An 11,941-nucleotide genomic window follows, 5' to 3' on the forward strand; every position below is an offset into this window, starting at 1 on the left:
TACCACAAAAAAAAAAAAAAAAAAAAAAAAAAAAAAAAAAAAAAAAAAAAGGCAAAAAAAAAACCAACATGTTGCTGTCATTCTGACGAATCCAGCACATGGAGAAAACAATTAGCCTTTCTTCCAACCATACGCACTTCCCAGTAAAAACTGTATAAGGAGAACCATGGGAAAATTCAGGCATATGCATGTTTTTGTTAAATAATATGGTTTAAGCCAAGACATAAAGTGTTAGACTAACAGGAGAGAAAGCTAGAACAGCCCGGCACAGTGTAATGAAGTTACTGTTTTTGGAAACTCTACCTCCTAAATCCTGTGTTTCTACCCAAGTGTAAAAGTCTTCTTCAGCACCAGCTTGGAATGAAGTTACATGCACGTTTGCAGGACCTTCTTATGAAATGTCTGAAAGTACCAGTTTTCTGACTGAAAGTATTAAGACTTTTATTCCCTGCAAATATCCATTCAATATCAACGATGCAGGGAAAGGCTTACAGTTATGCACTTTTCAAACCCTTGAGTTACAGGCTCAAGGAAACAGTTGCACCACAAGTGAAAATAACTATTCCTAGGGAAAGGAAAAGAAGGTAACATATTTAGTTAGGTAGAAGGTGCTTCCAGTACCTAATAATTATTTTATTTAACCCACTTCTAATACTTAAGAGGTGCATGTGTGTGTGTGTGTTCATACTTACTGTCCCAGACTGTGAGCAAAAATTTCTTCTAGTTCAGTCTCTTGTCAAAAGCTTAATGTCCCATTTTTTAAGCCATCGGGCAAGGCTCCTTGGCTTCACATATGGTGAATAAAGCTGCTGGTACTGGAAAATGTTCACATAAATGTGGTCTCAGGAATCGTCTTGAGGAGAGTTCACTGGTGATCCAGTGGTTAGGATTCTACTCTTTCACCGCCGAGGGCGCATGGGTTCAATCCCTGGTCAGGGAACTAAGATCCCACAAGCCACGCATTGTGGGCCCCCCCCGCCAAAAAAAGAAGTGGTCTTAAAAACCACAGTTTTGAAATGCTGTGGACAGAATGCTGTTTTTGTTCTCTGTTCGGTGCTTCCAAAAACATTTCGTTACTTGGAATGATGAGAGTATGTACATGATATATATAGAATGAGGTTGAAAATATTTATTTGTTCTACAGTGTGTGTTCCTTCCATTGCCTTTGATCTATTTCTACCTAGACACCTTTGATATCTCCTCTTCTGTGGTCAGAGTTGTCATTTCTGTCACCATCTTTCTCACTTCCTTTCCAAGCAATACACATTTGTGCAAGAGGCTGTGATAAGGCAGCAAGTGATGCAGAATTAGGAAAGACGTCAGTAAGGTGACCCTGTGCTGAAAAATGGCAGAAATGTACAAAGATGGACAACCCAACCATCGCTATGCAGATGTCAAGAAAGGCCATAGAAAAAGGCTAAAAGGCAAGAAACATTAGCAACTCTGACTATTAAAATGTCTCAAGAGGCCATGAAATAAATCGCCTCTAAGCCCGATGGGAAGAAAGTAAGACTGTTGCATACCTCAAGTCCGCACAATCAAATCCCTTCCCATTCCTCTCTAAAGCACATGGCATCCTAGCCCCTGCAGGATTCGAAAACGGACCCATGGCATCAGTTTCTGCAGGGATATAGAAAGGAAGAGATAGAAGACGTGATACATTTACATGCTGGTGTTAATTGTGGATTTCCCAGGATCTAAGAGAATGTTTCATTCTTACAGCAACGCTTAAAAACACAGAGTTCACATCCTTTGCTTGCGACCCAACTTCTGCTATTACTAAAAATTCAGAATACGAATTCTCCATGTTTTTTTTTTGTCGGAATTCCAAGAAACTAAATAATGCAGGAAAGGGGGAAAATTCCATGGGAATTAATGAATATCTTTTCATTAAACTTTATAATGTTCCAGTTTTATGTCAGCAGATTATATATTATGCAGGGTTTATTTGCCATTGATTTATAGGCATTTTATAGTTTAACGGCAATTTTTTTTTCTTTTTATAAAATTTTTATTTATTTTTTAAAATTTTTATTGTTTTGGGTCTTCGTTGCTGTGTGCGGGCTTTCTCTAGTTGTGGCGAGCAGGGGCTACTCTTCGTTGCGGTGCGCGGGTTTCTCATTGCGTTGGCTTCTCTTGTTGCGGAGCACGGGCTCTGGGCGCGTGGCCTTCAGTAGTTGTGGCACACGGGCTCAGTAGTTGCAGCATGCGGGCCCTAAAGCGCGTGGGCTTCAGTAGTTGCGGTGCATCGGCTCAGTATTTGTGGCTCACAGGCTCTAGAGCGCAGGCTCATTAGTTGTGGCACACGGGCTTAGTTGCTCCATGGCATGTGGGATCTTCCCGGACCAGGGCTCGAACCCGTGTCCCCTGCATTGGCAGGCGGATTCTTAACCACTGTGCCACCAGGGAAGTCCCTCCATGTCTTCATTATTAGTTTTTTAATCCTCCTAGTACCCAATAAAATGTTAAAGTTGACTGAATTATAATAGTATCCAACCAAGGGAAGCATACCTGCTTGGGAGGCTTAGAATCAAAATGAAATCTGAATAAATGAATATATTTATTAAGAAAAAAATTAATACATGTATTTATTCATTCTTTTTTGTCCTTTTGTAGTTGCTTCTATATTTGCAAACGATAACGTGATTATACATTTTAGCAATGGAATTACAGTACACATTTCTTTTTTTAAAAAATTAATTAATTTATTTATTTTTGGCTGCGTGGTGTCTTTGTTGCTGCGCGTGGGCTTTTCTCTAGCTGAGGCGAGCAGGGGCTACTCTTCGTTGTGGTGTGCGGGCTTCTCATTGTGGTGGCTTCTCTTTGTTGCGGAGCACGGGCTCTAGGCGCGCGGACTTCAGTAGTTGTGGCTCGCAGACTCTAGAGCACAGGCTCAGTAGTTGTGGCGCATGGGCTCAGTTGCTCTGCGGCATGTGGGATCTTCCCAGGGCCAGGGCTCGAACCCGTGTCCCCTGCATTGGCAGGTGGATTCTTAACCACTGTGCCACCAGGGCAGTCCACAGTACACATTTCTTACCTGGAAAAATAACATTTCATTAACAGTTGTAAGAAGGCGTACCATTCATGGAGTTTAAGATTTGAAATAATGCTAATTGCTGAGACTAGAAAAAACATTAATAGTAAAATTAAATATTAATCACTAAAGGACATCAATAGAAAGCAGTCTGTGTCACAATTCCAGGAATTTGCAATTAAATCCTATTTTTTTAAATACACAAGAGAAATGGAATACAGAGGATGGTGACTGTTCAGTGCTATGCTATTCATCACCATAAACTACTTAATTCTAAGATTCATATTTCTATACAGATGTAAGTCAGTGATGAAAATTCAGTTCTTCCCTTGCCTTCCCATAATGAAGAAGAAATCAAACTCAATTGCACCTTGGACATTTAACAACACATAGTAATAACAAATATTTATGTTAAGCAGGCAGTCATTCATCTGGGAAAATGAGTATGAACACTGATAAAGAACAATATGAATTGTGGAAACAAAAGAATACAAGACCACATAGAAATGTATCATTTGGCATGATTTATGTGTACTTGCTGTTCCTATAAGGTAGACAGCTATGCAGACCTAACAAAGCATCTCTAGGGAAAGAGCATGTAGGAGAAATTCACCAAACATCTGTGATTATCCAGCAAGATTAAGCTCACTGTCAATGGCGTTCAAAGAACCTTCAGGAAGAATCAACCTTTAGATCGTGTTTGTGATGGACACAGAATCAGTGAGTGAGAATTCGGTAATGGATTGATTGCAAGGGTCAGGAATGGCAACACCGCATACTCATATCTAAAGGAAATAAAGAGATAGCATGTCAGAATCCAGAAAAGAGAGATCAGGAATCTGCGTGGGTAGTTATAGTTGCGGCACGAAAACTTCCTTGCAACACACTGAAGGTGAGGAAGGAGCTTCCCAGACCTCAGGCATAAATAAGGCCTCTTTCTACAGCTCTGTCTTAGTATCAGCAGGGGATCATGTTAGATTTGGCTTCAGAAGATCAGGGATGGGCCTGAGACTCTGCGTTTCTAATAAGCTCCAAGGTGGTGCTGATGCTGGTTGTCTGTGAATTATCAGAACACTGTCATAAGGAGAGAGGTGATCCTGAGCTGTTGACCCACTCTACCCAGGGGATGGTAGAGCAGGGCTGGAGCCCTGGGCCCCTTGCGGCCAGGAGGAGCCCTGCTTATCGATGCCGATGGGACACAAAGATGTGATCATTTTCTCAATGAGCCGGACAAGAAAATGATGGACAGGCACACGATCACACCATGTTATGCCTCTGATGCTGAGAAATTTACAAGTTGAGGGAGAGGAAAAGTGATGAATAGTGGTGCCATCACAAATATTTTTTAGACAGGAAGGACAGATAATTTTGAAAGAGAAGGCATCTGGGGACATGTTGAATTGGAGGACCAACTTAGAAGCACAGGTGGAGGTGGTCTGTGTGTGTGCTAGGGAGAATGGAGGCCCCCATGACCTGCAAGCTTTGGTACTGTGCCCACGGTTATATTATGTTATGTGGCAAAAAGGGGTTCTGTGGATGTAATTAAGGTCACTCATCAGCCGGCCTTAAGTGGGGTGATTATCCTCCTGGTTTAGCAGGGTGGGTCCCGTGGAATCACAGGAGCCCTCAGAAGCAGAGAATTTGGAAGTGAAAGAGATATGGCAGAACGGGAAGCCTCAGGGGGTTGAAGCGTGCGAGGGGGACACGGTGCTGTTGCTGGTGTGACGATGGAGCAGACGATGTGATAAAGATGCAGGCAGCCTCTGAAACCTTAGAGCAACCCCAGAGGACAGCCAGCGAGGAAACTGGGACCTCAGTTCTAGAAGCTCAAGGAGCTGGATTTGGCCAACCACCTCAGTGAACCTGGAAGCCATTCTTTCTTAGAGCCTCTGGAGAAAAGCCCAGGTCAGCCAATACCTTTGTGTCCGCCTTGACCTTGGCCATCTGAACCTACCCAGACTTCTGAACTACACAACCATGAGCTAATAAATGCTCTCAGGTCCTAACTTCGGGCCTATCTGTTACAACAGCAATAGAAAACGAATGCGGCAGGCCCCAGAAGGCACAGAGATCATGATGAAGTGAGGGTTCTCTACACAGGCAAATAAAATATTGAATAAGGAGAAGGAAACACATGATTTCAGTGGAGCAAGTAGAAGATGAAAAGAAAGAAAAAGATCCTTCAGAGGGAAGAAGCAAGCCAGGACGCCAAAGGTGCTGAGCCTGAATCCATGGGAGGAAGAACGGATACAGAAGGCACAGGTGAACAGAAGAAAGGGAGAGTGTTGGGAAGGCCAGCTGGGTGCATGAGTGGGCAGGTCAAGGGTGAGTTTTGAGATATATTTTGTCAGAGCTCTAGAGAGAAGGCTCAAGGACTAGGGGTTAAGCAGGGAGTGGGTGCTGACCATAGGCATTGAGAGTGTACATGCTCTTCTTTCCATTGGAATGGTATAAGAAGCCAGATAGGGGCTTCCCTGGTGGCGCAGTGGCTGAGAGTCCGCCTGCCGATGCAGGGGACACGGGTTCGTGCCCCGGTCCGGGAAGATCCCACATGCCGCGGAGCGGCTGGGCCCGTGAGCCATGGCCGCTGAGCCTGCGCGTCCGGAGCCTGTGCTCCGCAACGGGAGAGGCCACAACGGTGCGAGGCCCGCGTACCGCAAAAAAAAAAAAAAAAAAAAAGAAGCCAGATAAAGGGGGAAGAGCACATCTGAGGGAGCACGGTAAAGAGATGTTCTTTTTTCTTTTTTGAGCGATAAAGAAGCTCCCATCTGAATGTAGACTGCAGGAATTGATGGGGAGAGGCAAGGGAGGGGGTACAGGTGGAATCAAAGCACTTTGCCGTCATTCAGTCTGGTCTCATGTGTTCTGTTTCACTCAACCGTCCACCCACTTTTTAGGGCTGATTTCAAGTCCATCCTCTTAGTCTTGAACAACCGTCCTTATGCAATTGAGTACCATGTTCCCTTTGCGTTCTGAGCCTCCAGATCAAGCCACAGACCTCCTTTCTAAGATTTCCCTTCTAGACTGCCAGCATCCTGATTTCTGTGTGTGTTCTCCCCACTGTACCTTTTCCTCACCCATACATCTTCAAGTATGCCAGTGGCACTGTTTCCTTTGTGCGGATGGAGAGACATGTTCTTCCTGTGCTTCAGGGCTTCTCTCAAAACTCCCCTTCTTGCAGAGACTTTCATCCAGTGTATGAAACGACAATATATGTTGGAAATGTATACAAAATGGCCATCCTACACCCCAGCTCAGCTCTCATCACACCCCTTCTCATCATATCTGTATCCATATCGGTATCTGTGTCATTGTCTCTTTCCTGACCAGAATATTAAATATATGAATACATGAAGGCAGGACTTTTTTTGATATTCCCAGTAGCTAGAACAGTCCCTAGCACACAATAGGCACTCAGAAATATTGATTGTACTTTAGCTGAGCTTTGTTGGTTTGTAGAATGGCGTCCTGGTGGTATCGTGAATTCGGGAAGAAAATAATATAAACTTTTCACCCTCCCTGCTCCAAGACTCCATCACAAGACATATATACTCTCCTGCTTTCTAATACTTTCTACACCTTTTCCCTGATGACAAGATTGAGTTCATCCATTCGTGGAAATCATGCCATATTGTGTACCAATCTTGTGAGGAGTTCCATTCTTACTAACCTGTTTTTCATCATTATTTTTTTTAACATCTTTATTGGAGTATAATTGCTTTACAGTGGTGTGTTAGTTTCTGCTGTATAACAAAGTGAATCAGCTGTATGTATACATGTATCCCCATATCCCCTCCCTCTTGCGTCTCCCTCCCACCCTCCCTGTCCCACCCCTCTAGGTGGTCACAAAGCACCGAACTGATCTCCCTGTGCTATGCGGCTGCTTCCCACTAGCTATCTGTTTTACATTTGGTAGTGTAGATATCATGATTATGTTTTGAACCCAAATAACCCATCTCACTTGAGTGCTGATAATTATTAGCTGTTAGACAGTTAATATACGTCTTTAATATTGGGTGTATACATGTTATGGGAATACTAGATATTTTCTGTATTTGTTTTCCATCGAGAAAGAGGAGGGAAGTTAGAAAAACTGATTTTTATCCACACCACTGAGTACATTGAGTCATTTCAAGAAATGGGTTTACGTCTTGAAAGCTACTACATTGCAAATAGAGGCAGGAACCTATCCTATGGCCATAGCCCTTGAAAAGCTGTGAGAGGAAATTAAAAACTTCTTAAATTGGGCAATAAAATTGATAAGAACTAAGAAAAGCTAATTGAGTCACTTTAGATTTGCATAGTCTATCAGGAAGATCATTTTTAATCTTATAAAAGAATATTTTATGGTAAGGTCCCTCGCTGACCGTATATACTCAGAAATACATATAAAGAGAATTTTTTGCAAGAAGGTCAATCAGCGAACATAGACACTCAGAAATGCATGCAGTTAAGAAAAAAAATGACTGAAAGACATAAACATGTTGACTGAAAAGAGACTGGGAGTTGGAGGAATATTTCAAAAGTTGCTGTCTTTGAAGCAATAATATTTCAAGAAGGCTGCAGTGACAAGTATTTGTTATAAGTATTACTCTCCTTGTCTGAGCATGTGCATGCCTGCATGCCTTCAGCTTTTGCAACACAAGAGATGCCAGAAACCCTAAGACAGGAATGCATATGATTATAGAGAAGTCCACTAGACTGAGTCATTAGTGGACATTGGTCTGGTCACACAAATGTGATATGGACTCAGTCATTAATGAGAGATTCATTACCTAAAAGGCCTTGGAAAACTTGCCAAATTTACAAGTGCATGTCATTAACCCTTTCAAGTTAGCTATGTCCTTTATGTTTCCAGCTAGGAATGACATCCGAGGAGTTTGGACTCCTCTTACGACTTCTTGAGTAAAATGAAGCTCTATATTAATAAATTAGAAATAAATATTTAAATCCACCCATGTGCCAAGCGTGAACTTTAGCCTACAAGCTCAGGAAGGCCCATTTCTATCTGCCATTCCTGAACATGGACAACTAAAATGAATATAGTAACCTTTTTTCTCCATCCACATATTTTATTTCTGTTTCTTGTTAATATCTCCAGAAGCATCCACTTGGTAACCTTAGCCATATGCCCTTACATATGTGAAAAACCTGCATAATAAGCCCTTGAATTGATGCTTCTTTGGGGATTTGTGCTGCAATCTGTCAACTTGTAAGAGAGCAACCCTGTACACCACCTTGGACCCTCAGCATCAATAACCACACCAGAAGATGCTAGCCTTTTGGACCAAAGGATTATAAATACTTGCAGGATTAACTGGACGATCTAATTTGCATCATCTGGTCACACTGTCATGATCCGTGCAAAGTGACTGTGTTTTGAATGTGAACATTTTCATCTCAAAATACTAACATTTAGAGTATAGTAAAAGCAAACCTCGCCTAACATCTTTTGCTACTTTTTTCTTTTGAGAGACATATTTGGTTTCAGTAACAATGTTGAGATACAATGGTGTAAAAAAAAAAAAACGCAGTTGCTATTATGATTTGAAAAACTTTGGAAATGTTTCCTGCTGTGGTACTTTTGAAAGAGGATTATATGACATTGAACGAGATGGTCAACACACAATTTATCCTTTGGAAACAGATCCTGTAATCTGTGTCCAACTGAGCTCCATTTTCCCCTGGAGAGATCTTGTCCGCGTCTGTATCCTGAAAGCAAAATTGGTTCAGTCACCACAATAGCCAGTCTCCACATAACTGGGCAGGAAAAACATCCTGTTGGAATGGAACTTCCGCGTGAAACAAAGCAGTCTGTGTCCGCTGTCCAAGAGGTGAAGTGAGGTAAAGGGAAAGGAGATGAAACCAGAAATAAAGATGGGAAGTTGTAAGAGAATTAGATCACAACAGGCAGCTAGATTTTGTTCCTCTCTCCTCTCACTTTCCTGGGGTTGGTCACAAAATGTGACTTCCTTAAAGCACATACCAATAAGTGTCCAGTTTCTTGAGAAGGGGATGGGAAATGGGGAGGATTATTCTCAACTTTCTCCCAGTGTCTCCCTTGTAAAGTTGCCATTGTCGCACGAGTGCTTTTCCCAAAGTGCAGGATCAGAATCACTTAAATAATGACGTCAACTTTAGACCTATTTCCAGCATTCCCTAAATATTATTATGCTGAACCGTGCGGCCTTGCCAGGATTCAGCCATGGCAGTTTTGTACGGTTCAGCATCTCTCTCTACAAGTGAGTTGAATTAATTCAGAGAAATACATGAACTGTCTTTAAAAAAATGAACTAGGGGACTTCAGGACACTCGTGTTTTGCTTACCATCATGGTACAGGCATGCTCAGTGCTCCTTGCCCCAGGTGGTAAGCATTATAAACATTCCAGTATCTGCTTCTCCTCTGTTTCTGGGAACATGGAGGGAAAAGGCCATGCCTTTGAAGGTAGACTTGCTCACGTGACTCCTTCAGAATTTTCATGATGAAACACCAGCGGAAGTGATGGATGGACATCGCTTGTGGGCTGAAGGCATCACCTTGGCTTGCCTCTTTAGCCATCCGCTACTACAAAGCCTCGTGCCGAGATGACCGAGGCCATCACAAGATTGCAGAGCCTCCATCAGTCAGGACTCTGAGTCACAAGGATGAGCAGACTCTGTCTGCCAGCCACATTGGGGAGAGTGTGAAGAAGAAATAAACCTGTGTTTTACACCAAGGAGATTTCAGAGTGGTTAGATACTGTCATATGACCTAGCTTATTGTGCCTAAAGGATCTTTGGGGGACATTATTAGGAAGGCAGTACTCCATAATGCTTTCTGTGGATGACAGCTTTAGCCTCAGCATTTATCTATACATAATTTGCAGGGCGTAAATGGGCATATTCCAAAACTCTCTGGCTGGTCTCAGAGATTAGCATCCACCAGAAACCCTATTTGGAAACATCTTTTCCTGGGAGGTTATCAAAACTCCTGACATTATGAGTTCTGAAGTAGTTGAGCCCTTTCTTGCTTTTAATAGATGGCTACAAAGGGTTTTGTCAACTCAGAAACCCTTAGAGGGTAGGGTGGAGGTCTTTGGAGTGATACACAGTTCCTGGTTATGTCTGAACAATAAGGAACTACAGTTGAAAACGTCTTGAGCATTTATAAACACTCCCAGTATCACTAGCAATTAAAAATAAATGGCCCTCAGAACTGACTCTCCAAAGTCAATACACAGAAAAGTCATCTCTGGGGAGTGAAGCTATTTTGACACGTTAAATTCCAGTATTAAACACAGCTGTCATTTCAGTACACAAGGTTGAGGACTCAGGTAAAATTAGGATCATGACCAAAAGGGGAAAATTAAGACAGGCTTCATGGAAAGAGGAAAGAGTTGATCTCAGTAGAAAAGAGAAGAAAATATGAATTTATGCAGAGAATATCCTCCAGGTGATGTCTTTTATCCCCAAATGGAGATAAAAAACTTTCAACTACTATATTTTTAGGTGCAATTATAAATATAGTATAATCCTCTTTTCAATTTTAAGAAATCCAGTAGACAAAAATCTGACAACAAACACAACAGAAGTAAGCCCAAGCTGCATAGTTTGGGGCAGATAAAACACTTTTCCACAAAACATCCAGGAGGGAGCAAACAACAGAAGCTTTGGACTATTTTTTTGCTACCATTTTTAAGCAAGCTGTAGATCTCATAATCACCTTTTTAAAAAATTCCTGTTTTGTGATAATAACGTCTATTGACAGCATTTGTTGTACAGCATGATATTTTACCAGTCTCATTTTAAATTAAAATAATAGTAATTTTAAAAGGATATAGGGAAAAAAAGAGCATAAAATGAGTTAGAATTGTTTACTCTGGACAATGGACCTGGCTTTCTTTTTCGAGAAATCTGATTTTGCATAAAGAGAACTATTTCTTTGAACAGAATTACTGCTTGGAAACACTTGAATTATTTGTGTCAAGTTTAGAAAAAAAGTTTAGCTTATTCACCACTTTTATTCTTGAAAATTAAATGATTGCATCACCTTGGAGAGAGAGACAATTTGAGGATCCCTTAAAGAATGTCAAGACTGAGACTTCCCTGGTGGTCCAGTGGTAAAGAATCCGCCTTCCAATGCAGGGGATGCAGGTTCGATCCCTGGTCGGGGAACTAGGATCCCACAGGCTGCAGAGCAACTAAGCCCATGCGCCACAACTACTGAGCCAGCGCGCCTCAACTAGAGCCCACGCACCACAACTAGAGAGAAGCCCGCGCCACAACTAGAGAGAAGCCCGCGCACTGCAATGAAAGATCCCGCATGCCTCGACGAAGATCCCACGTGCTGCAACAAAGACCAGACGCAGCCAAAAATAAATAAATAAATAATAAATAAGTCTTTAAAAAAAAAGAATGTCAAGATTATGACACAGGTAGAATTTGTCTTTTCTGTCATTCCCCTTCATTTCTTGAGCCAGAGTCTGTGCCTTGAGTACTGTCCATAAACAGCTCAGAGGCCCCCAAAAGCCATGTTTTCCCATCATGGAATCTTTTTCTCTGGTCTCTATCCTTTCCTACGTTCCCTCAGGGTCCTGTTTCAACTAGGCTGATGACAAGGTGAGATTAGAAACTGCTACTCCAATGAATGCTCTGCTGATTCCAGGACAGTAAGGCTTCCCCCTGATGGAATTTGCCAGTCTTCAGAGCTCTGAGGTTTTAACAGGGGCACTGGCTTGTGACAAGGGACCTGGGCCCACCTTGACCTCTGGAGAGCGATGCTCTATTTCCCCGTTGCCAAAAGTGCATCTTGGCGGTGGAGGAAGTAGTGAAATGATCACAAGAAGTCTTTTCCTTGATTTTACTTAAAGGAACTTCTCTGGTGGCTTAGACACTGCTCTGTGTAACCCCAAAGGCAGAGAGGTGAA

Source organism: Physeter macrocephalus, chromosome 7, assembly GCF_002837175.3.
Source record: "Physeter macrocephalus isolate SW-GA chromosome 7, ASM283717v5, whole genome shotgun sequence".
Lineage (NCBI taxonomy): Eukaryota > Metazoa > Chordata > Mammalia > Artiodactyla > Physeteridae > Physeter > Physeter macrocephalus.